This window comes from Triticum urartu, chromosome 4 (genome assembly GCF_003073215.2).
Source record: "Triticum urartu cultivar G1812 chromosome 4, Tu2.1, whole genome shotgun sequence".
Taxonomy (NCBI): domain Eukaryota; kingdom Viridiplantae; phylum Streptophyta; class Magnoliopsida; order Poales; family Poaceae; genus Triticum; species Triticum urartu.
Window position 1 is genome coordinate 395,829,333 of NC_053025.1, and position 23,986 is coordinate 395,853,318.

The following is a 23,986-nucleotide window of genomic DNA, read 5'->3' on the forward strand; positions in this document are numbered from 1 at the left end:
TCGTACGCCGCACTAGAGCCGGTCCACCGTCGTCGTCATACATGGAGCCTCTTCCCCAGCATCGTTTTCCACGGTCTCAGATCTGCTTCCCAGAAGCCGACGCCAAGCGCAGAAGTACCACCGTCGTGGACAATGAACTGACTCCTGTTGCCGACCATGACTCACAGAGGCCGCCGCAACCATCATTCTCCTCCTCGATTGGTAATGTGTGTATTGAATCACTTAGCAGTACATGTGCAGTTCCAATTGTGTTCATACCTACCCTTCAAATTTCCTGGGTGCTATTGTTCCCGTAAAAGTAATTGGTTATAGCCTCCATTGTCCAACAGAATTTCAGCTTGTAATTGTGTGCCGCTCATGTATCGCGTTGTGCTTGGGTAGGTTTTTCATCTGCAACCAGTAGTGTGGCAAATGATGGAAAGGTTTTTAGAACTAGCAAAATGCCCATGCGTTGCACGCATCAAGATGCATTTGTATGAGTAGTTTATCTTGTTGGAGATGCTCTAACATGGTAGACGAGTGCTTTAATGTTGCCCACAAGATGCGCGAGTATTACTAGAAATATATTTTTCTTGCCATGTTGAGATTTTAAAACCACGAGTGCGAACATGCAAAGGAGCAATGAAGACCAAACATGGGATATTCGGGACATCTTCAAGGAGCATAGAAAGTTAAAGAGGAGCTGCACCGAACCTGTAAAACGAGCTTTGGTAAGTAACACTCTTTCAATTACTTTCGTGTAGCCTCGTGTTCTTCGATGTGTATAAGTTTTAGTTTCTGTTTCTCTTAAGCGTGGTGTTCTTCGATGTGTAATAAGAAGAGTCTTAATCATCCTAATGCTTTTGTTTTTAGCTTGATGTAGGAAGTGGGTGTTCTCACCTTGTAGTCTGTTTTTATTTTTATTTTTCTTTTGAATTCACTTCTCTGAGTTCTGTTTATCTGGCTTCTATTAAATGGATCTAGGTTGCTCTGAGTATTGATCCAAAAAAGAAGTAACTTCATGTCAGGATGCAGTTCCTGCGAGGAGGGAAGTATGGTCAACCTCGAGATCATGTTTCCAAAATGAGGCTGGATTACACACAAGGTGCCAGTTCCCTAATGATGTTGGATTAGACACAAGGTGCAAATTCCCAGATGATGTTGGATTACACACAAGCCAGGTGGAGTCATCAGTTGTTCATGTCCTCGTGGCATTAGTAAAGTCTGAAAGAAAGCGTGCAGCAGCCCTTGAGAATGTAGCTGAGTTCCTAAAGAAGCGAAAAGAGCAATCAGATGCTCTCTTCACCCAAGCCAAAGAAGAGATGGAAGAAGCCAAAATAAGCTAGCAGAGGCAGAGCAGGCTAGGCGTCTCCTGCTATCTAAAACTGTTGTCAATACAAAATTTCCTTCATAATAGCTAGGTTCAAATGTTTATCCAATCAGCATGCCTGTTGTGATGTCCGTGCATCTACTGATGTGGCACAAAATGTTTTTTTCGGGTCATGTAATAACAGCAATTACTTTCCAAACAATAACAGACGAAGCATTGGACATGGTATAGTTCACGCGCAAGCCCGACATTTCAAGTTCAACTTCCACATCATACTCATGTTCACAGATATCTGCACATTCATACATAATGTCCACAGCCATGATTCACTTCAAAGCCAAAAAAATGTGAGGAGAGTTATAAATAAAGAAAATCATCTACTAGTTCCTGCTACCAGTGCGAGCACAACAAGTCTAGACCATGCGTAAATTAATTATATTTTAGTCATTTTTTGTGTTCTAAAATGCCTGCTGGCTCGCGGAAGGACGTGTTGCCGGCACACGCACGGATTCAATGAAGGCAGGCGGGGCAGTCTGAAGCTGGTTGCACGCAGCGAGGAGGCGTGCTCAGCCGGGCCTGCAGCGAGTGCGGCCCTCTTGGCCGGCGTGCCGGTTCAATGCCTGCGCTATGAGAGGTCGCGTCCGTGTCAGAGCAATCACTCCCTCCAGTCCTTTTTTCTTTGGGTATAACAAAATCTCGTTTTCCATTCACATTTTACAAGTAAAGTTCGTGGACAAACTTTGACCCAAAGTATGATGGGGACTAGTAAACTAGAATGGAGGTAGTAGTTTTTTTAATCGAAGAAGGGTTTCCCCTTCCGATTTTCATTAAAGAAAACCAGCATCTAAATCTAAACCATAGTATTTGCCCAAGAACTACTAGGTTCAACATCTCGCAAGATAAACCCATACAACCTATATCGCAAAAAAACCATACAACCATACGCCAAGGAGGTACGTAGTACTATGAATTCCATTTTTGCTCCATACCAATCGTTCTAAAAACTACTTACTACTTATAACGCGCCATTGAAAATCGTAACTCTTAACCCCGCTAAAAACGATATTTTAAACATGGTTACTCGATCTGTGGCAACTGGCGAGCCACCGCGCTCCAAGTCGTTCACCTGTGGTCCCGACCATCAACTCCTACGGATCAAATTATCACGCGAGCTGACTATTCCTACAAAGGTGCTCCACCACGTACCCGGTACCCGCGAATGCAGCAATCATGCCCCTAGGGTTTTAGGGTTTATTTGTTAACGTCGCCTTTATGTAACACTCATGTGTGCGAGACAGCGAGAGGCCGACTGCTTGCGTGCGCCTCTTCTCTTCGTATATGTACTCCACCATTTGTCTGGTGTCCAAAAAATTATAATAACTACTAGCAATGTGCCAATGCGTTGCCACATGATCAAAGTAGATTAATACAGTGGTGGAGCTAGATGCAGACTACGCCTGGGGCTGTGCTATGTTGAGTGATAAACTTCTATGATTTTCTATGCTTTGCATGAAGAAATTACAAAGGAAGTTGTTTCTAGGCCTGGGGCTATAGCCCTAGCTGCCCCAGGCCTGTCTCCGCCACTGGATTAATACATATTCACCGATTTGATAGAAAAAATGTCTAGCTTTGAAATACGTATATCACTAAAAATATGTTATGTTTCACTCAAAATATATTCCTTTGGCGGTTTTGATGAGATAAGGGAGGAATGTTGTTGGTTTCAAGATTCGAGAAGTGGTATATGTCTAATTTCTACTCTTACTAGCAAGATGCCCGTGCGTTGCATGGAACATCAAGATCTTGTGGGAGAAAAGGATGAACGAGGGAAGGCCTTATCTGCAAATGTGGTGAAGAGTGCGGGTAAATTGCCATATTTCCTTCCTATCTGTCAGATATAAATCAGACGACCTACATTGCAGGATGGCAGGCCCACCATCACCACCAACTCTATTTTTATCCCTACTCTTATAATAAGCATTGTCGGTGATGATCGTGTGCCTGCCATCCTGCAATATAGGTCGTCCGATCTATATCTGATGTATATGAAGGAAACTATGGCAGTTTTGCAAAAAGATACCCACACCCCTCTCCACATTTGCAAATAAGGCCTTCCCTCGTTCATCCTTTTCCCCCACAAGATAAACTACTCATACAAATGCATCTTGATGTTCCGTGCAATGCATGGGCATCTTGCTAGTTGTTGCAAAAAGCCCATGTGTGTGTGAGAGAGAGGGCGAGTGGAGGAGAACGGAGTGCATGTGTGACAAAGACACAAGGAGTGTGTGTGCGATAGGTATCAGCTTAAAATGAGGCGATAGTGTGTGTGTGCACGATCGAGAGGGCATGTCTCAAGAAGGGAAGAAAAATCTACATGGATACAAGGAGCGGGAGAGAGACATGTATGCGATGGTGGAAGCACGAGTGTGCGGGTGTATAAACCTATCTACAGGCTAGCTAGTCGATAAATGTTTGTGAGAGAAATATGAGTCGGGGTGCGAAAGCGAGAGTTTTGTGTGTGTGAGAGAGAGACGGTAGTTGGGAAGGGGAGTGGAAGCAGGAGTTGTGTGTGTGTGTGTCTGTGTGTGAGAGAGAAAGAGAGAGAGGTGACGGTAGTCGGGGTTGTCGGATCGGTAAACAAATGAATAATGTCAGTCTGGGATGGAGACAAAAAGGAGACCGCAACAAATGTTGTGTCTACAGGAGAGATAGAGAGAGTAATTTTAGTGGTATGAGTCATATGTAGAGACATATAGGGTGTGTCAGAGAATCCCATAGAGAGAAAGACAAAGTGAAGGACGAGTGGAGACTGCGTGTTTGGCGGTGAAAAAGAAAGCTTGGGTACCGAGTGATACCAGAGAACAGTAGAGACATGAGAGATAATGAAAACCGTGTAATTTATAATGATAGGGAGACTGTGACACTTCTCAAGGGAGACGTCGAGAGACCATGTTTGCGAGGATAGGAGCAACATGAAGTGAGCGTGTGAGTGAGGTGGAGAAAAGAGAGTGATAGCTACCTGAAGGAGCATGCATGCGAGAGAGATGGGCGTGAAAGGAGTGAACAAAAAAGGGATGCAAATATTTGAATTCGAGATGATGATACATGTAATCCATACTCGAACCAAAATTGATCTATCAAACATGCATACTCATATGAATTCACGCACATCTATGTTATTTAATATGTAGATATTACTGATCCATACATTTTAGTAGAATATAATTTGGTTAAATTTTTTCGAATTCAACCTTAAGATTTCGAGATCGTTGTATTTGTAAGTCATATTATACATATAAAGGAGCAGAATTCTTTGTTGTGCTTTTGAAAGTATATATAAAAAAATGATGTATATAGAATGTAATTCCAATTGAAAATGGATCCCGACGAAAAAAATAGAATACAAACGGGATTCGGATTGAGTTGGCATGGTAAACGTGCACTCTGCAAAATTTGAAAGAAGCGGGGAAAGTCGCAGTTACCGCCCGAAACCAAAATCTGCGAGATGGAAATCACTACTGCCTATCCATGCCAGGCAAAGCCTATATGCTTGATTTCTATAGGTTTCGATAGGGGTAGGTTTGTAATTTCACCCAAACGTGACGTAACCGCCTCTCACCCGGATTCATACACGGTGGGCGCCAAAACACAGTGTGTCCTCGGCCGAAATCGACTCCCTCCCCGATTCATATTCATACATGGTGGGCGCCAAAAACAAACTCTCATCGGCAAATATTCGGTGTATGCGATATTACCGTCCTATCACCAACCGACTAGTGTTGCTGTGATATAGTAGAAATTTGAAACAAGGGCTAAGTTTGTAAATTTCCTCGCATTTGAGACAAGCGCACCCTGAATACATGGTTCCCCCCTTCCTCTCTACCTCCCTTTTCCCCATTCGTACTCCATGGGCGCCAAAACACCCTCTCCACCCCACCCTCCTCCGTCCGCCGCTGTCCGCCACCCCATCCACCGCCGTCCTCCTCCACCATGCTGGAGCTGATACCCCGACGCCGTCGTCCATTACAAGAGATCGACCTCTCTATTCCACGGCTTCGGACCGGGATCCTTGCATCCCGTCCTCTCGCTTCATCCCCGCCGTCGTCCACCTTGCTGGCGCCGCTCCTACGACCGTCTCGTCCACCGCGCCCCGCCGCCACTGTCTTGCCTCCTAGATCTGCTTCCACGCCACCGACAGCCATCGCTACCGCAGCACCATCAAATTCTCAGCAGATGCGTACACGACGCCACCCCAGAGGCGGTACTCTTTCGTATCTGCTCAACTTATTTATCGCAGCAAGAAAATAGATCCCACTGCTTTACTCTGATTTCTTGTCTTGGTTGCGAAGTTGCCTTTGTCCGGTTTGCACCTTCAGATCCGCCATGGCACGCTCAATACCATACTCGCAATGCTTATGGTTTTCCCCTTTTATATTCCACACTAGTTAAATCACAGTAGACTAAATTTCAAAATTGGGTCAGTCGATTTTTCAGAGCTCGCCGGAGTTTGCCGATGCGATCGAAGGGGCTCGGGTGGGGACGGTGGTTGTGGGGGCGGTGGTGGGGCCTCATCGAACGAAGAAAACTCGACGTGGGTGGGGGCGGGGGTGGGGGTGGCGGAGGAACACAGGCGGTGGGGCCGGTGGTTCGGCCGGCGGCCTGTGCGGTGTTCTGTATGGGAAGCACGGTATGTTCCTTGTCAGGAAGGGGAGCAGGGACATCTACAGTCAACAGCTGATAGAGCTGGCCTGTACATGATCGATAGGCTTTCAATTACTAGAGGCAATAGAACACCGTAATATCCAGCCAGTTCCACTTTCCTGATTTATATATCCTGGTTATGGTGTACCCCTGTTATGTACACTATGATCTGCCTAGTTGTTGTGTGCTCTTGTTATCATGGTTTGGCAATAAACTCTCTATACAGTATATTATGAACCTATCATCTGCCAGCTATCCTTACTTCTGGAGCCTATTTTTTGTGTACTTGTGCCAGATTATATAAATGCACGCACCATATTACAGCACACATGAGCTCTCTCATCAGAATCCAGTGATAGCACACAAGTGTTTACAGGGGCGCCCATATATTAGAATATCATCTGCATTACAAAGATAATCTCACAACTATTTATGTTTTCATGGTTCTCAGATATTATATGCAATTACAGTGAATATCAGAATCTGCGCATTAGAAGAATATTGTGGAACACTGCAATGACTTAGAAAATTGGCAGCAAGGCATTGAGTGCCATTCTAGAAGCAATGAAACTCGTACACTCCCCACATGTTGATTCTTGTTTATCATCCTAATGACTATTCTAACCTCGAGGAGTCAAAGGCAGATGGCATGTCCTGTTCACCCATCAAGGTGCTTATTCTAATTTGGCAAGGTTTTATTGATTGCGTGTATTGCATTTCTTCTACTTTGTTGCACCGCCATCTGCTTAGTTTACTCATCATATATGTCGAGATGCCATGTCCATCCATTATCAATACATATTCCATCTGTCATCATACCATGTTTTCCCACTCAAATGCTATTCTTGTGCATCAGACATCAAAAAGGAAGAGGGTGATTGACGAACCTGAAGGAGCACCAGCAAAGTCCTTGAAAAATGTGGTGGTGCCGGAGAAATCAGACAGCACCCCACTTATATTGGTTGTACAACCAGTGACACAAAATGTAGGACCGACTCTAGCAGACTATACCCATACTTCACTGGCCACACCACTAGCCCCACCACACAGGACCTGCACTCCAGCAAAAGGTATACCTATTTCATTTGCCATAGCACCAGCTGTACCACAAAAAAATCCCACTCCAGCAAAAAGTATAGCAAGTCCACTGACCGAAGACCTGTCCCAACTGCAGAGATGGCCAATTCCTGCAGATTGGAACCCCATTCCATTTATTCCCAGTTTAAAAGACAATGCTTTCAATGTTGTTAGGGACTACGTGCATATATTCCCATCATGGGAAGATTATTGTGAAGACAAACACCATTTTCACATCTTCCTGTCCAACTTACGTGTAAGTGCTATTATTCATGGATATTATTTTCCTGTTTTCTGCTGATTGAACACATCAATGATTTACATTACATTGTTGTAACTAGGCGAGGGTCAATCCGGATAGTCATGACGAGCAAAGCTTTCTTGTGCTTTTCAAGGAAGCATTGCAGCAGTATCGGTGTTACCTGAGGAAATCACACTTTGATGGCAAGTCTATAAACGAATTTCCGGTGAAGTCTCCTATGCTAAATTTAGAAGACATTGAATGGAAAAACCTTGTTATGCATTGGTCTCGTTCCCAGGATGAGGTACTGTCTATGAAATCACATGACAATTTGAACTTCTACTTTTCCGCATGTGCCTTATGGATCTTTTTTGCAGGAAATCTGCTCGAAGAAGAATTCCGGTTTGACAAGAACGATAGGATATCGCAAATATGATGCCCGCTGCTTTGCTCTTGTTAGTACCTGTTGTCCTGTATCACTGTACTTCCATACATACCTGGTTCATTATGTGACAGTAGTATGCATGATAGCTTGCTTATCAATTGTTCGCTCCAAATTATCTGATTTGTATGAATGGATACATTAGTGTATAATATATCCAATGCTAATGTTTTTTTAGCTCTGCATTGTTCTTGTAAGTACATGCTGTCCTTTATCAGTGTACTTATAATGACAGGTAGTTGTTCATGTACCATCACTCAGCAGCTTATTTTCCTTTGCCCTCCATTTTCTACACATCAGATCTATATTTACTCTTACCATAAGGTTGCTACTGAAGAAGTTTAGCTATGCATTGCTCTTGGCTGTACCTTTTGCCTATATCGCTGCACTTACATTTATAGCTACTTGGTTATGTAGCATCACTCTTCATCTTATCTTAAATATTCTCCATTTTTTTCATATATTATCACATCTATATTTACTCTTAACAAAATGTAGAATAAAGGCAATGCTTTTGAAGAAGATTCTGTGGTAAACTTCTTGAATTGCCCCCCCCATCACATGGACAAGGCCTTTATAGAGCTTTCTTCACCAATAATGTAAGTTTGTCCATCTCAAGCCTTCAAACTTTGTTGTATATATTTGGTTAGGCACGACTGCAACAGCTGTTTATTTTTGGTGTTTGCATAAAATTGCTTGTTTAAAGTTTATTATATGTAGTTCATAAACAAAAGTTCGTCCTTTCTCAATTTAAGTTTTCAGTTGTACAACCAAGTTCCTTCTTCATACCATGTAAATTAAACTATACAGAGCAAGTGATCTTCTTTTGCACTGCATGTATGCTTCTGTTCTTCATCTGTAATCCAGTGGTGTGGTGAACCTACCCACTACAGCACAATGTCATATTCTGCAATGTCTTAACTATGAAAAATGTCATATCATTCTACTATTACTTAAACCATCTCTTTATTTGCCAATCTGAAATGGTATAAATTGACATCACACTAACCATTGATACTTATGAGTTCTTGATTTGTAATCCAGTGGTGTTGTGAAGCTGCCAACTCCTTCACAATGTCATTTCCTGCCATGTCTTGACCTGAACAATACCATATTGTGTTAATGCAAATTTAAATTGTGTCACTTTATTCGTCAGTAAGAAATGTGATGAATTGTCAGCACTGATACTTTTATGTGCAAAACCTGTCATCTGTCTGCTTGTTTATCTTTCAGAGTGAGGAAGATATAAGTGTTGAACAAGCGTAGTCTCATCATCTTGCTCAGCTGCTTGCGCTGCAGCTCCCCAGCAGGGCTAACCATTCTTGAACTCTATTTAAGTGATGTCGGTTTTGTATATTATTTTGTCGGCGTGTTTATTTGCACTGGTGGCGATCTTTGATGCCCAGTGTATGTAATCTGCTGTCTACTTGTGCTTTATTATCATAGTGGTGAACTTTGATGCCCAGTGGATGTAATATGTCGTAATTTCTTTATTGTATAGTATAGGTTTTTTCTTATTCATGATGCTGCAGTTACTTTACTATGTATATATCCTGTCTTCGCAGTAAACCGGCCAAACCGTAAAATTACAGTACATAATCGGGTCGTCGTGCAACCACGATGTAGGTTGGGCCTGAATGTGCTGATCAGCTCATGGGCCGGCAGCTGCCCGAAATGAACCCCGGCCCATGATTGTGCGAATCAAATCACGGGCTTTTAACAGGATGAAAAAATTGTCTCGGTCCTTGTTTGGCCCAATCAGATATCGGCTGCGAGCAGGCCAGATGCAAACCGGGCCGTAATTAGGCCCAACTATATGACGGGCTTTTAACAGGCTGAAATTAATATAGGGCCGAAATGTTAAACGGGCCCTTAACAGGCCAAAACTAATATCAGGCCGAATTACTAAGTGGGCCTTTAGCAAGTGGGCCCAAAAGCATAGTGTCCAGTTGATGGGCCGAATCTGATATGGGCCATAATTAGGCCCAAAACCTCTTAAAGGGCCGGACCTGATCTGGGCCGTAATTTGGCCTAGAACGTGGTAGGCTTTTAACGGGCCGGATCTCATATGGGCCACTATTAGGCCCGGAGCGTGGCAGTCCATTAATAGACCGGATCAAATATGGGCCGACATTTGGCCCAAAACATGGCAGCCAGTTAACGAGCCGGCCTACTAGGGTCCTCAAAATATTGTGGGCCTACAACTGGGCCAGCCCATTAATGTCGGCAAAATCTCGTGGGCCTTTAGCTGGGCCGGCCCATTATGATCCGCAAGAATTTTGTGGGCCTTTACCTGGGCCGGCCTATTATGGCACACAAAAATCTTGTGGGCCTTTACCTGGGCCAGCCCATTATGGCTTGCGAAATCTTGTGGGCCTTTAGCTGGGCCAGCCCATTATGGTCCGTAAAATCTCGTGGGCCTTTAGCTAGGCTTGCCCATTATGGTCCGCAAAATCTTGTGAGCCTTTAGTTGGGCCAGCCCATTTAAACTTGTTGGGCCGTGCCACGTGTCGACGTATCATAGGCGCCTTATGTCCAGTGAGTGGATGACATTTGTCCCGACGATGAGCCGACACATTTTTCCTCTAGCCAATGATGATTTTACACGTGGAAAATCCCCATTGGTCGGGGCTGTTAATGGGTTATCGGATCCAAAACCCGACCCGATAGCTTAACGGCATTCCGTTACGGTGGATGCCACGTGTTGGTCACCCTTGACGAAAGCACTTCTGTGACGCGCGATTTATCGTCATGGAAGTGGACACTTCCGTGATGATAATTTTGGTAATGTCATGGAACACTTCTACGATAGCACAGGTATGACTATCTTGATTCTGTCATAAATTTGTCATGGATGTACATGCATGAAAAAAAAGCGACCTACTATGACAAACACATATAATCACGGAAGTGTATTTTTTTGTAGCGCACTCACGCCATAACATCATGTTTCTCAAGGTTCAATGGTCACACCACTCTGAGAAAGAAGCCACTTGGGAAAGGGGGGATCATCTTCGATTTGAGTACCCCACCTTCTTCCCGCCGAACCCTAAATCTCGGGACGGGATTCTTTTGAGTGGGGGTGAGTTGTCACATCCTAGCTAGTTCATGCATTAGAGTGTTGCATCATGTTTACTTTTCCAGAAACTTGAAATGGGGATGACATAACCCCCAGCACCCCCCTGAAAACAACTAGGGTTTACTAAAATCATTTTCAATGAACCTGAAATGCCCTTCTAAAAAGTCCACCCTTTTTGTCTTGGGTTAGAACCTCTGACAAAATGGGTTCACAATTTTCTAGGTCATCACAAGATCATTGAATTAAATCATATGTAACTTCCATTTGGGCATTTAAATGCTAGTAAATATTTTAAATGTCCAAATAATCCCAAACTAAAATGTTCCATGTTGGATATGTTCCATACAGTGAGCATGTGTAGTTTGGTGAATTTTGGAATTGCCTAGGTATTTTTAGAAATGCCACAAACTTGTAGAAATAACAGAAAACAGAAAATAAAAGAAAAACTTACTTACCTGGCCGCAACCCACCACCCAGCCCACATGGCGGCCCAGCACTGTGCTGGCCCGTGCCAGCCAGGCAGGCAGGGAGGTGACGCCAGCGTGCGCGACCTCGCCACGGCGCCACCTTCTTGCCGCTTCGCCTCTGGACGCGCTAGACGATCTCACGTCGCCTCCCCAAACCCCTGGACACATCCATTCTCCCTTGCCCCTCTCTCTCTCTCGCCCTCTGCTCGCCATGGCTGACGCTGCCGCGCCGCGCCGCCGTAGTTCTCGCGTCGACTGTCGTCCCCGCACCGCGCCACCATGTCCAGAAGCTTCGCCGCCCTCTTCTCCTTCGAGCAGGCCGAGCCCCGAGCGCTCGCTTTCCCCGAAGCCGCTGCAACGACCTCGCCCGACTCCACCACCACCGGAGATCCCCTTTGCCGTCCCCACTGCACCAGCTCGTCCCCGACCTTGCCGTCTGCTCCGTCGTGATCACCGTGAGCTCAGCCACCTCTCCATCCTTCCCGTTCTCTCTATCGAGCACCATAGCGATCGCACGAAGCTTCACCGAACGCGCTGCCGCCCACGCTCCGGCCACCCAACGGCCACACCACCTTGTCCACTACACCCACCGCATCGTCAGGAACCCGTAGCACCACCGCACGCCCCTTGCCGTGCCCCCTAGCAACGAGCCCGAGCTCACCCGAGCTCCAGCCACCGCCACGCTCGTCGCCGGCGTCGTTTCTGGCAACCCCGATCCCAACCACCACCACCACCTGACGCGGCTCACTCCCCAGTGACCAAGTTTGACCTCGGGTGGGCCCAGTTTGACCCCCTTGGTCTATGACAAGTGGGGCCCGCCTTGCTAATTAACCCAGGTTTAGCGCTAACTAAATTTAGTTAGTTTAACTAACTACTGACAGACGAGACCCACTAGTCAGTTTGACCTGGACCGGCTCCGTTGACCACTGACGTCACCATGACGCACTGCTGACGCAATAAGTATTTTCTGGATTTATTTTTATACAGGAAATTCCCGAAAATACTACAAACTTCAAAAAGTCATAGAAATTAATCTGTAACTCCAAATGCAAAGTTTTATATATGAAATTTGATCAGAAAAATTCAATCTTTCCATCTGTACTGGTTTCATGCATTTCAGAACACTTTAAACTTGTTGTTTAGATGAAACAAGCTAATGCACTTATATGACTTAATATCATGAGCTCTCATTTGAATCTTTGAATCAAATGGACTCAAACCAACCTGTTTTACAATGCATTAGCCAAGACACACCATATTGCCATGTCATAGCATGCATCATATTGTTGCATATTGCCATGTCATGATTGTGTTATGTGGTGTCTTTCGTGGTAGGTTCTGCCTCCGAGGATACCTTCGAATATCCGACTGAAGGGCAGTACCCTACTACTACTCCATCAGGCAAGCAGCCCCATTGATCATATTGATACAATCCCATGTTCTCGCTCCTGCTCTCATTTACTGCATTTAAGACAACAACCTTTCAAACTGCTGCGTGCTGCGGTAGTTGAACCCTTTTCCTCTGCATGACCTGTCATTGCCACAGTAACTAGATGAAACCCACTAGCATGTGTAGGAGTTGATTGAGCCATGTCTGTGTTTCCTACCTTGCTATGCCTGTTATGCTTAGAGTTGTGTCAGGTCTGGTTCATCTGGGCGATGGGCTAGAGTGAAATGATTATGTCGGTAATGTGAGGGATGTGTTGAACATGATTTGGTAAAGGTATTGATGAGAGGCCATTTAGGAGTACATGGTGGGTTGTTTCATTGGAACCATCCTTAAGCACCGAGATCGGTATGTGTGATTTAAGAATCAGTCACTACCATGCATTGGGATCCTTAATTGACCCTCTCGGCTTATTAACCACCCTAGTCCTCTGTCCAGGAGTTGCAACTAGTTTCTGATGTTTATAGGTTATGTGTTCGCAGTCGTGCGTAGCGCTGACCCTAGGGGTGGGCTATGATGCGGTAGATACACTGTGGCACGATGTACCGAGTCGCTCGTTTGGTGTCTCGGGAACCCTGTACACATCGTTCGAGGCCGTATGTGGAAACCTCGTGGCCGACACCATCGTTGGGCTTCCGCTTGAAGGTTGTCGAGTACATGTCATGTAAACGGAGATAAGTGGTGAGAGCGTGTATGAAGAAGTACACCCCTGCAGGGTTAACATCATCTATTCGAATACGCGGTGACATCCAGAGTCCTGCCTAGCCTGCTATAGCCCAGGTTCCCGGAGTCCTGTTAGCCCAGTGCTACAGCTCGGATTCACACGCTGCTGACCGACATGCTCGATGTTGATTCATGTATGCTTGTCCCTGTATGTTTGTGCCCCTTTTGGTTCATGACTAGCCATGTCGGCCCCGGTTATCTGTCATATGGATGCTAGCAGCACTATCATATATGTGAGCCAAAAGGCGCAAACGGTCCTGGGCCATGGTAAGGCGACACCCGTGGGAGTACCATGCGTGAGGCCGCAAAGGGACATGAGGTGTTACAGGCTAGGTCGGTGTGACTTAGAATCGGGGGCCTGATAGCTTGTCCAAAGAATCCTTTCCCTTTGACACGCATTGACCAGATCATGGACTCCACTGCTGGGTGTGACCTGCTGTCATTCCTCGACACCTACTTAGGGTACCACCAGATCTTCATGATGAAGGAAGACAAAGATAAAATTGCGTTCATCACCCCATGTGGTATGTACTGTTTCCTATAGATGCCTTTCGGGCTGAAGAGCGCAGGTTCGACATTTGCCCGAGTGATCCAAATTGGTTTTGAGCCCCAGCTGCATAGAAATATGGAAGCCTATATGGATGATACAGTTGTCAAAACCAAAGACAAGGCCACGCTCGTGCAAGATCTGGATGAGACATTTGCCAACCTACACAGGATCAACCTCAAGCTCAACCTAGAGAAGTGTGTGTTTGGCATTCCATCCGGCAAACTTCTTGGGCTCTTTGTGTCTCAACGTGGAATCGAAGCAAATCCTGACAAGATCAAAGCAATTGAGCAGATTGAGGTGCCAAGACGAGTCAAAGATGTTCAAAGGCTTGTCGGCTGTGTCGCTGCTCTAAGTAGGTTCAACTCCAAATCTGCTGAGCGCACCCTCCCCTTCTTCAAAGTTTTGAAGAAGGCGGGTCCAATGAAATGGACTCTGGAGATAGAGGCGGTGCTGCAAGATTTGAAGAAGTACCTCTCCTCCACGCCAATAATAGTCGCACCTAAACTGCAAGAGCCATTGATAATATACCTAGCGACAATGAATCAAGTGGTTAGTGCTGCGCTAGTGGCACAGAGGGAATTTGAGGAAGAAGAAGCGGTAGCGGCAGAGCCTTTGGATGATGGGCCGGAGCTCTCCCCGGTAGAGCCCGGTCCCGTCAAGACGGAGCCCGCGCAAGCGGGCAAAGTTGAATAGAAGAAGAGGGTGGTGCGGCACCCGGTTTATTTTGTCAGTTCCCTCTTGCAGGGGGCTAGATCAAGATATTCTGGCATACGGAAGCTACTTTTCGGCCTTCTAATGGCCTCGAGAAAGCTGTGTCACTACTTACAAGCACATGAGTTCACCGTCGTCACCCGCCTCCCTTTGCAACGAATCTTGCACAATCTAGATGCCACTGGGAGGATTGTGGAGTGGGCATTGGAACTGTCAAGCTTCGGCCTCAAATTCGAAAGCACTTCAATAATCAAGAGCCGAGACTTGGCAGAGTTCATAGAAGAATGGACCTCAACGCCAGACGAAGAAGTTAGAGAGACCACCCTTCCCGGTAAGGATACGAGCTGTGATTGGATCATGTACTTTGACGGAGCCTTCTTGTTGCAAGGTGCTGGTGTCGGCATGCTGCTCATCACACCCACCGAAGAGCGCCTCAAGTACGTAATCCAGATGCACTTTCCTTGGGAAAAGTCAATGAACAACACAGCGGTGTACGAGGGATTGCTTGCCGGTCTCATGATCGCGGCATACCTCGGAATCAGGAAGCTCATCATCAGAGGTGATTCACAGCTCATCGTCAAACAAGTCAACAAGGATTACCAGAGCCCACTGATGGAAGCTTATGTCGATGAGGTGAGGAAGTTGGAAGAGCGTTTTGACAATCTGCAAGCAGAGCATGTTCCCCGAGTGGAGAACAGCATTGCCGACGACTTGTCGAAACGCACTGCCCTCAAGTTGCTTGTGGAACTAGGTACCTTTGTGCTTCAATTAACCCAGCCATCGATTGAGCCATCGGCAGGACAGAACAAGAAAAGGAAGGCAGGCCCCGGCCGAAGACAAGCCGTTAGTCCTTGCCACCGAGCCCCAGGCTCCGGCATGGGCGCAGCACACTATCTATTTCCTCCAAAGAGGGGAACTCCCTGGGGAACAAGAAGAGGCAGAGAAAGTAGCCTGTCGGTCCAGCATGTACCAGTTTGTGGATGATGACCTATACAGAAGGAGACCGAACGGTGTGAAACTGAAGTCTATCCCTCGAGAGGACGGACTGGAGCTGTTGGCAGAGATACATGGGGGCATGTGTGGCTCCCACATAGGGTCGAGAGCCCTTGCCGGCAAAGTGTTCTGTTAAGGTTTCTTTTGTCCCATCGCTCTCTAGGATGCAACTACACTAGTAACCAAGTATGAAGCATGCCAGTTCCATTCAAAGAAGCTTCATCAGCCAGCCCAAGCCCTTCAAACAATCCCTCTTTCCTGGCCATTTTCGGTCTGGGGGCTCGACATACTGGGCCCCTTTCCCCATGTTGTCAGGGGCTTTGAGTACTTGTATGTCGCAATCGACAAGTTCACAAAGTGGCCAGAAGTGGAACCAGTGAGAAAGGTGACATCACAATCAGCCGTCAAGTTCTTCAAGGGACTAGTTTGCCGTTTCGGTGTGCCAAATAGAGTCATCACCCACAACGACACGCAGTTCACGAGCTGCACCTTCATGCAGTACATTCAAGACCTCGGCGGCAAGGTTTGTTTCGCTTATGTTGATCATCCCAGAAGCAACGGCCAGGCTAAGAGGGCAAATGCGGAAGTGTTGTGGGGCCTCAAAACCTGAACTTTTGACAAGCTGCACAAGTGCGGAAGGCGCTGGCTTGATGAGTTTCCAACGGTTATTTGGTCAATCAGAACGACACTAAATCGAGCCACTGGCCAAACACCCTTTGCCCTGGTATACGGGGCAGAAGCAGTTCTTCCCACGGAACTCATACACGGGTCACCTTGAGTGCTCGCTTATGATGAGCTCGAGCAAGAGCAGTTGTGCCAAGATGATGTGACGCTCCTTGAGGAAGATCGTCTTCAGGCTGCTATGTGAGCCGCTCGTTGCCAGCAAGCCTTGCGCCGCTACCATAGCCGCAAGGTTCACGCCTGAAGCCTTGAGGAAGGAGATCTTGTTCTTCGGCAGATCCAATCCGCCAAGAATTCAAACAAGTTGACACAAAAGTGGGAAGGACCTTATCGGGTAATACGAGTTACTAGGCCCGGTGCAGTCCGCCTGGAGACCGAGGATGGCATTCTAGTGAGCAATTCCTGGAACATCAAACATCTTCGCAAGTTTTACCCCTAAGGCGCGGCTGCTGGGAGCCCCGGAAACCCCCCTTTTGTACTAGCCTTCCCGGCAAGGCATGTAACCCTATGTACAAAGCCAGGCGTAGACCCTGCGCGCAGACAGGGAAAGAAACCCTTAGTATGTACAGTTTCTTGTTGATTTCCATAGTTATGTGTATATGTATATGCATGCTTATCCAAGGTATTGTACTACTTTTTGATTCCAACAAGTATTAATGGACTGCCAAGAGTCCATTCTCTTGCCCTCTTTTCCTTCCAGCCACGGCAAGGACGCTCGATCCCGCCAAGGACCCAGCTCTGGCAAGAAGTTGAGAAGACGGCCCGGCACGGTGATCCCCGGCAAACCAAATAGATAAAGTTTACCTCTTGCCCATCCATGTTCGTAACCTGCAACTTGTGCATCAAAAAACCTCGCCACTCTCTTTTGAAAGACTTGGGTACTCCCATTCCCGGCCCGAACGCTGCTTCAGTCAGAGTGGTCGTAGTAGCCCTTGCTAAAAAGAGATGAACGGGGGGCTGGACCCTTTGTCTGTAACCCGACAGATGTGATTCTACGTCAGGCGCAGAGGGCACTGGCAAGACGGCTTGTCGAGAGAACTCATTTATTTGCATTAAAGAGGCATTTTGCCTCTACACGAGCGTGTCCATGCACGGGTTTCCGTCAAGGCTAGTCCTTTTCATTAAAATGCTAATACAAGTACAGATCTTGTGGAACATAAGCATGGGCTCGAGAGGTTACATTACTTAGAAGTTAAAATTTGGCAAATGACTACAAGTTTAGAAAAAAAAGATGAGTGCCCCGTGATCTCCATTCTTGCCCCTTTCCTCCTAGGTACGGCAGGTGAGGGCGAAGACGGGGCGACAGGGAACGCGCCGATGGAGAGCATGGCGGAGATGGCCCTCGGCAAGGCACGTGGCCGAGGGAGGAGGGCGACGCAGATGACAACGCTGCCATCAACGATCATCCGGAGTCGGAATCGGCGTCCTCCTGCCCGGTCCCCTCCTCGTCGCCGTCGCTCAAGGAGGAGCTCTCATCGTCGGCCGAGCTCTCCGTGCAGCACCCTAACCTGTGTCGCGAGCGCCCGAAGACCTTGACAGAGAGCGGATAGCTCTCAACTAATTTGAAGAGGAGAATGTGCCCCTTCATCAAGCAGTGGGTGCGTGCGAAGGTTTTCTAGCCCCAATGAAGAAGCATTACATGAGGGATGGGGAACCTTGTGTTTGCCCATATGTCGCCATTGCAACACCCCTTCATGTGAAGCCTCAGTCTCGGCGGCTGGTCGATCTCCAGCACCCTTGCGAACGCCTCGGGGAGGCAAAGGTGGCTACGCGACGGCTCGCGCAACTGCAAGATGAACTCCAACGTCGTGTCCCCGACGAGGCCGCTCGACGAAGCACCAAGAGCTGGTGGTGGAGATGGTGTCGGAGATGGAGACGTCGCAGGTGTCCTCCTTCCGCGCTCACCTCTGCCTCGGCCACCTCGCCGATCACGCCCCCATTCGGCGCCTCGACCTTGGGCGTCTGGTTCTTCCTTGACCGCTACAGCTCTCTGACGAGAGGAAGATCGAGTCGCCTCCGCGCAAGGATGGCCATAGCCGCACCCACTCGGCATGGTGGTGGATGAAGGATGGAGGTGACGCGAGGGGATGCATCTCCTCCTCCTCCAGAGCCCCCTTTAATAGCCAAGCAGGGGAAGGCATAAGACTAGCTCTACACCTCTGAAGGGCCCTTTCAAGTCCGTCTCATTAAGTTTGCAACGAGTAAGGTTTGTCGACCGCCCTCCCCGTGCCAATCAAAGGCGCATGGGTATTGGTCATGGCACGCTTTCCCATATCCCGCACGTCCGTCACCTACCACACACCATGCATGTGGCGTACGTGGCGAAAGAGATGGGCGTGGTGGGAAACGTGGAATGACGGTTCCAAGGTTGAGAGAGGCGAGGGGAGTAAATGAGCAGCAAACCTGCGGTTTTCCCTTTTTTTATGGGGAAGACGTGGAATGCCTCTTTACTATTCACCGCGGGGTGACACAAGCATGTTGCAGTCATCCCACGCACGACCCCCACGTCGCGCACTCAATACGGATCGTGGGGAAGTGCAACTGGCGAAGGACTTACCACAATAAAAACACTGCCACGCGTGCCCGCGCACTGTTCTGGGCCTGACCCAACAACGCTCCGCGATTATGTGTGGCCCAGGCCCGGGGGCGCCTCTCGGTGTACAAAAGTAGGGGCCCTTCTGTACCTCTTTACTTGTGCACGGGCAGTCGTAGCCACACATGTGGTCGGGCTCGGCAGGGTAGAGGAAGCAAAGATACAAGGCTACTGAGGCAGCACCCAAGCCAGAAGCATAAAGAGCAAAGAGACAAGATGGTCTTCCTCCAGCAAGAGCCCTTGCCGAGACGGCCTACAAGGCCCCGGCAAGAGCCTTGCCGGGGCAACTTGCCCAATACTAGCAAGACCGCCACCCTTGAGCCTAAGAGTCATGACACTATCGATAACGTCAAGACCGAGGCTCGGGAGCGCATGCATGGTGGCATGTAGATCTTTGTGAAACCAAAGGCCTGCAGGCCTAAGTGAGCACCATAAGACGAAGTCCCCCGGCATGATCTTGCCAGGGATGACTGAAGACCCCCGGCAAGATCTTGCCAGGGACGACTGAAGACCCCCGGCAGGACCCTTGCCGGGGACGCTCGAACCCCCCCTCCCCTGGCAAGGGCCTTGCCGGGGGCGTCTACAGGGTCAAAGGCAGGCCCGCACTTACCAAGGCTTCGCTACCCCGCCCCCGTTCCGGCGTGGCGACCAGCCTACCAACTAGGCACACACTTGCATGGCAGCATGCAGCTCCTAGGCGAAATAGCCAAGCACATGCGTGGTGGCATGCAGATCTTCGTGAAGACCCTGCCACCGCACCTGCTCAACAGCCAGCCAACCTGCGTGGCACTGCATGCCTCATCACCGTGGACGCGCGTCAAAGCAAGGTGAGGCGGCGATGGACGGGACGAGCCTATTTACTGTCCCTGATAACTTTCCACCCCTTTGACATGTAAAAGGAGTCCTGAGGCGTACTGAGGAAGGATGACTTTTTGGACTGGGCATGCACCGCAGCTAGTTCAAGAGCTCAAGAACACTAAATACACACAAAGCAGGACTAGTGTTTTACGCATCACATGCGCCCCGAACCTGGGTAAAAATCCCACCGAGTTGGTCTTCTAGACCGGCTCTTTGTGAAACCCCACGCCCCGCAACCGTAGAAGGGATTCCATCGAGGGATCCCATAGGTGTCGTTCCAGTCCCCCGATAGGTTGCCATTTTTCATTTAAGCATTTTGATGTATTCACATCTTGTTGAGTTACTTTGACCCATCACTTGGGGTAAAGCTTCTCTAAGATGGAATAACATACCTTGGGTGGTGGTGTAGATCTTGATCATGTAGTTGAACTTGCACTACTGCAGGATGCTGCTAACACGACACTACAATCAGAGACCCTTCAAGAAACTGTGTGCGATGCCATAATCGCAAACAATGTTGTATGAAAACCATCAGAAACGTATAAAATGTTTGCGATGACGGATGCATCAAACACGGTTCAGGTTTTAGTTGCGTGTGCGATGAAGGGCATACGATTCAGTTCAATTAACTGTTTGCGATGAGGAGGAACAAAAGAAACGGGCAGCGAGATGAAGGCGTGTGTGATACGCAGCATACGTTTCACTCAGATGAACTGTTTGTGATTAGGCAACACAAAAGAAACGGGCAGCCAGATGAAGGTGTGTGTGTTATACAGCATACGGTTCACTCGGATGAACTGTTTGTGATTAGGCAACACAAAAGAAACGGTCAGCCAGATCAAGGTGTGTGGGATATACGGCATGCGGTTCACTCGGATGAACTGTTTGCGTTGACACAAGAGTACAGAAAACGGTTCAACTTAACAAGACGTGTGTGTTGTGCGATGGGATTGCATGCGGTTCACTCGGCCCTTGTCGTCAGTGTGTGACCTCTGTGGCAACCGTTCGCTCCCCAGGCGCCTCTTCGTGTACCGTGGCAACCGTCCACCGACTCTTCACCTTTCCCTCTTGATTTGGAATTGCCATCGCACGCTAGCTCTTCCTCCCTCCTCCATTTGCCTTCACCCTTCCTTCTGCCATTGTTTGATCATCTTCTCCATGGAGGGAACACGCCGGAAATGACCCCGTTATTCTTGCCCCGATCTGAATGATGATGTGGTGGAGGAACTCATTGATCGGTGTGACGTCATCACCTCGGCTAGCATGGCAGGTTCGTTCAAGACCATTCTCGACTCAACTAATAACATCATTACAGGGAACCCAAGGGTTCAAGAGTGGTTTGATCTCCCCTATCTTCTTCGTCGTGACCCTGCTGACTGGTGCGGGGACGAGGGAAGCCTCGCCTTGTGTAAGTTGATGCCGCTTGATAATGATATGTATGATGTTAAGATGCCATCGCTTGAGGGCAAGGCTTGGGCGGGCGCAAATGGAGATTGGGTTGTTTATATTAGGTACAACTACGAGTGGGAACTTGTGAATGTGTACACTCGTCACCGGGTTCCACTTTGAAAAATCTCAGACGACTGCCCAGAGGTTGAGTACACCGGTATTCTACGTGAATTCAAATACGATCATGCTGACTGTCGTCTATGGAAGATAGCAATTTTTCGAGTTCCCAACCGCTCTTGGGGTTATAGGAATGCTTTTGTATCTATCTTCGACAAGCTTGTTGCCGTCCTTCATGGTTCGACTCGATGGATATTGCTCAAAAATCAGTTTCTATACATGGATGAGTACTGTGATGCAATTCAATACGAGGATCTTGTGTTTGCTACCACCACTCGTGGCACTGTTTTTGCATGGAATCCTCAAGATTTCGGTACGTTTGTCTTCCACCGTAATTATAATTGTTTCATCCACATGCATGCAGGTAGGATAGTTTCCCTTTACTAATTAACCTTCTTGTGTTTCAAAGGTCCTGTGAACATTCCACCACCTATACTTGAAAATTTTATTCACAAGCATGAGGACGAGTAGGACCCATATACTCAGTGGTGCCTGGCAACTTATTCCGATGGATCGCCTCTTCTTGTATGTATACGGGGCACTGCTGATGTTCCTAAGGAAGCAGGTGTTGTCTCGTATGGTCGCACTCTCCGGACCTATTCCAACATCCGTTGCAGGGTATTCGGGATGGATACTGGTGTACTTGCGCCAACACCTTCTCCCTGGTTCAGTATTGAAAGTCTTGGAGGAAACTCACTCTTCCTTGGACAAAACTATCCAATGATGGTAGAAGGCGATCCAACTGCTATTGACACAGCATTACTACCATTTATGAGAAGCAACTGTATCTATACCTCAGACATTACTATGCTTCCCTACCGTCCCAATATGGGTTTTGAAATAGGTCACTTCAGCCTGGATGATTAGTCCTGCGTTGGTCTCGAGATTGACAGTAGCTGGCCCTTCCCAGAGAAACACTTCTGGTTCAAACCAAGCATTTCCAACACCGACGAGTGGTTGAGCTAAAGTTCATTTCATCGCTTTGTTATTTGTTGTGTGAGAAAAACTTTACTAGAATGTTTTGTTGGAAATGATCTATAATCCAACGTGTATCCTCGTTATCGTTATGGGCTGATGACTTGTTGTATGTAATCAATGGTACATTTGCATATGCGTGCATGAACTCACGCCTGCTAGTGGTGTCCATATGAACAGTGCTAGTGATTTTAGTTGCAAAAATTAGATAGTGCTAGTGATTTGTAGCTGCATATTTTGACAAATTGCAGTGTTACAAGGTTGACAAATGGCGATGTTACTAGATAAATAAATGTCAACCTTTCCAGTTTGAGAAATGGCAACATGCCCAAAATGACAGGTATGCAAATCTTACACAATTGTTTGTACGTGGTTGCACACGGGTCATGCAAAACAACCGTTTGCGTTGAAGGGATGCAGAAATCCTGCTCGGCACATTTTCCCTTGGCTTCCTGGGGAAGCTGTCGGTTTGCATACGGGTGTTCTAACTAAAATGTTTGTGATGAGTGTTCTATATTTAAAAACCTTTGATGTTTTTTCAAAAGAAAATTGTTTGATAAGTTTGTACATTAAGAGAGAAAAACGCAAGTTCATTCAAACCATATCTTTCATTCAGTCACACTGCGAATTTATATTCATATGATCGAGAATTCGAGATACAGTATTAAACCACAAAAAAATGTTTCTGGCGACGGCGGAGGCGGCGTGCCACGCCGTCATTGTTGTTGTCGTCCTCTGGGACGCCGTTGTTGAAGTCTTCAAGGCAGCACAAAATGTTCTTCACTTGTAAATCAGACATCATGTCGTCGCATGATTGACGGGCGGGGCGTGGGAGGATGGAAACTGGCACCGCTGAGAGGTAGCGGTCGACGACAGCGTCCCATGCCGCTGAGGGGGGGTGTGTGCACGGGCACGGGCACGGCGGGTGCAGCCAAACGCACGGGGACCGGCGTCGCGGTGGGTGGAGGGGCGCGCACAGGCGCGGCGGATGCAGTCAAACGCACGGGGGTCGGCGGCAAAGGTGGGTGGAGGGGCACGCACGGGCACGGGCGCTGGCGCTGGCATGTACATGAGCGAGCGCTGGTCCGCGAGACCTCGTTGATGCCTGCGGCTTCCAGCTCTGCGATAGTGCTCGGCGACCAGCCGTCAATGCTATGGGGATGGTCACTGGTGCGGGCGCATGGATGGGAGCTGGGATGGGAGAGGGGGCAGCAACCGCCGCGGCCAGCTCATTCTGTGCCATGTCCATGAGGCCCCATTCCTCCTTATTTTCTGTATCCTCTGGCTCGGAGTCGACTTTACCAAACTTGAAGACTAGTGGCAGATGATCATTCTACGCCATGGCGGTGGAGGTCTGCGGGGGGAAGGGAATGGGAGGCGAACTGTAAGGCTGCCCGTATTAAACAGCGGCTCGGGCGCCATTAATGGAGAGGAAGGCGGGCGGCCATGGAAGTCAAAGGGCTCGCTTCCCAGTGAGCCTGTGCAGCGTAAAGCTCGCATGCTTCCCGGTGAGCCTGCGCATTGGAGGACAGCTTGCACACCTCTCGGTCAGCCTGCGCACCGGACTGCGCTC